The sequence below is a fragment of the Cricetulus griseus genome, unplaced genomic scaffold, assembly GCF_003668045.3.
Source record: "Cricetulus griseus strain 17A/GY unplaced genomic scaffold, alternate assembly CriGri-PICRH-1.0 unplaced_scaffold_11, whole genome shotgun sequence".
Lineage (NCBI taxonomy): Eukaryota > Metazoa > Chordata > Mammalia > Rodentia > Cricetidae > Cricetulus > Cricetulus griseus.
Window position 1 is genome coordinate 67,239 of NW_023276820.1, and position 3,553 is coordinate 70,791.

Here is a 3,553-nt window from a genome sequence, read left to right on the forward strand (position 1 = left end):
TTTCATTGAGCTGTGATAGCTTTTCTTTCACGCCACTGTTAGGGCTTCTAGCTTCTAAACAGCTGCCCAGCTCCTCTGTCCCAGCAGCTCCGGTGGTTCATTCAGGCTGTGTCCCTCCTCTTCCCTCTAACAAAAATTCATTCGGTTTGTGTTTGTTGAGTGTTGTTTAGCAGTTACAGATTGTAATACAATAGAGACAAATTAACCCAGAGCTTCTTGGCCATTAGATTTGCTTCAGTGGTATACCAATGACACCTGCTGACCAAACATAGTTCCTGCAACTAAGGTCAACCACACAGAGACCTCAATCTTCCAGGATTTTACATAAGGTAAATTATTACATCATTTGCTATTTTAAGCTCATACATACATACATTAAGTTACAACATGACAATGGCAGATAGTATTACTATACAGGAATTAAAAAATCTTTTAGTTTATTATATGGATGGGATTTTAGAAGAGGTTTACGACCTCCCTAGCAGTATTTGCCCTTAGCCATAGTTTCTGCTAACTTGATAATCAATATAATATCCTTAAAGAAAAGGTTTGATATTAGATCAAAGAATGAAGATCTTGTAAAAATCATGCAGACTTTACAGACTGGTAATGAAAGCTTAATAAAAAAGGATTCATAGCATTAAAACTGGCAATCATGATTTGACAAACAAAACACACAAAAAATATTAAGTTACTAACAGAAAAACTTTGTTCCATGCCTAATGATTTGACAAAAATGAAACATATAATAAACTGCTTGCAGAAAAAATTTGTTCAATGCCTAATGGTTTGACAAACAAAATGCAAAAATAAATCATAATAATAAACTATTAACAGAAAATTTTTGCCATGTCTGAGATTAATAGCAAACTTACATATAATTTTTTGTTTTGGTTTTTGGAGACAGGGTTTCTCTGTGCAGCTTTGGAGCCTATCCTGGCACTCGCTCTGGAGACCAGGCTGGCCACGAACTCACAGAGATCCGCCTGCCTCCGCCTCCCGAGTGCTGGGATTCAAGGCGTGCAATGCCACCCACGCCTGTCCTAAAATATTGTTTTTAAAAGGCAATCTACATGCCACCCAGATAATCTCTGAGGATAAAAATGTTGTATCTCTAAAATCATATATAAATGAAGAAAACTAGAAACTGAAATGCCACCCATTAATTTTTATTGTATGTAAGCCAATCTTTATCATTTAGATTCGACAGCCTTTATTTTTGACAGGCCGTGCCTCATGGCGTGCAACACAGAAATAAACCCAATACCAGTGCTAAAAATCACATGAGTTGATGCCTCCTTTAATACTGAACACAGTATTATACTACTCAGTGAACAATAGTTTTCTATCGTATGCCCAGCTCTCACAATCATTCCTGATCACCTTCTGGGATCTTCAGTGAACTTTTAATCAGTAATGACTCCCATGAGCACCCTTCTTTTCAAAGAGGGTTCTTGAGTCACGTTCCTCAGTTTCTCTCATTCCAAAGTTCTCACACTGATCACATCAGACAAATATTTGGGTTGCCATATGATTGACATTTTGAGAGACTCCTTTCTTCCTTATTCTAAAGAATGCCCAATGTAGGCAGTTCAGATACAGACTTTTGTCTAATTTTCTTATTTTCCTCTACTGAGCCATGTTAAAACTCGTTCCATACCCATTCATAGACATTTCCGTTTTAATAGATTTTAGTTTAGACTTCATGCAAGATTTACTACTGTTTCCTCAGTATGCTTTGATTTTCATCTCTCCTTTTTTTAATACTGAATATCATAAGAAATGGCAGGTGTATTTTTTTAGTAATAACATGTATAAATAACCACATTAGTAGCAATTACTAGTCACTGCTCATTTCCTATTTCCACTTTCAATACAAGATCATAGAACCACAAGGGGTAAGCACTTCTATAACCACAAGAGTTGTTTGTGTCAGAGTGCACAGTCAAAGAATTGACCATCACTGATGTGGTGAAAATACTGTCCCCTCAGTCTGTGCTCAAAAAGCCATCAGACATGTTTTCAAACATATTCCAAGGGATATGCAGAATTTTTCCCCACCTGACATTTTGTCCACTCATTTAATTGTTATTATATTATATTATATGCTTTTGATTGTAGAACTTTTCATTTGTAGGGACTCAAGAGATGGCTCAGCAGTTAAGACCCCTTCTTAACTGCTTAAGCAGTTAAGGGTTTGTTTTGCAACATACACAGGGTGGCGGAAAACTACCTGAAAGTCTAGTTCCAAAGTGTTCGAAGAACCTCTTCTTTCCTCTGCAGGCAGTACAGTCTCATTGTGTTCGTACATATAGTCAGGAGAATGGTTGTACACACAAAAATCCCAATAGACAAAAAACTTTCTTAAACCTTAGTTTTGATTTTGACACAAAAAAAGAGTCTCATTTCAACAGGCAAATGACAAGTGCAACTTAGGCTTTCAATATTTTACTAAGAGGCAGAATTCTAAGTATGCTCTGATGTGACAGAAAGTTCACCCCTCTCCCAGGCTCATTTCACAAGCATAGATATTTAAGGTGCTCCCAGACAGATGCATTGTGATAACGGAGGGGTGAAGGCTAGAATGATAACTACGGATGCATTACTAACACCACAACTGCAGTCAATGGAACATAAAACATGTGCATGAGAGGAAAACTAAGCTACTGAAATATTTCATTTAAAATTCTGTGTGTTCTTGTTAATTGTTTTAATGATGGACTAATTATAACATTTGTAATGCACTCAACTAGAGGAGATGCAGAAAAAATGAAGCTGAAAGTGTGAAAACTTACATTTTAGCCAAACTGAGATAAAGGAATGAGTGAAACTACAAATGGGATGAGTGGCAGAGCCCTGAACCATCATTCACAAAGCCCTGCATTGTTAGCAACAATGATAAATAATGGGAAGGCAGGGCATGGATTTATAATTATCATTTGAGTGACTAAAACAGGGGAGGGCACTGAAGACACATTTGCACCCGACTGCCATTGACTGACACACATACTGGTAAACCTTGCATCCAGTTTTATCTTCCTAAGGTGAAAAGGGGGTTTACACAGTCGTTATACCAGGGGTCCCTCAAAGCAGATGGAGTCACTGCTTCTATAACTCATAAATGTATTCGTACGTAAGAATATATTTTACTCCAGAATAAAATTTATATCACGCAATTTCCCATCGTTTTGTGGCTCTAATCTTCCCGCTTTAACATTTAGTGTGGGTGTGAAACCCAAGTAAGATTACATAGTAATAATAATAATAATAATATAATAATAATAATAATAATAATAATAATAATAATAATAATACCTGCAAAGTTAGTCTGTACATCTTATGGGGTAAGATAAATCGTCACATTTATTTATTACCAAGAAACTTCAGCACCTTCACAAATGGGTTGTATTATCCTGGTTCTTATACAGTTTCCCTCAGTGGGGTTCTTGCATTAAAGAAAGAACCAACAGGTAGTGGCATAGTGGTAGGAACTTGTAGATCTTTCTCAATCCTATTTATAATATATGAATATATATAATATTTAAATGTTAAA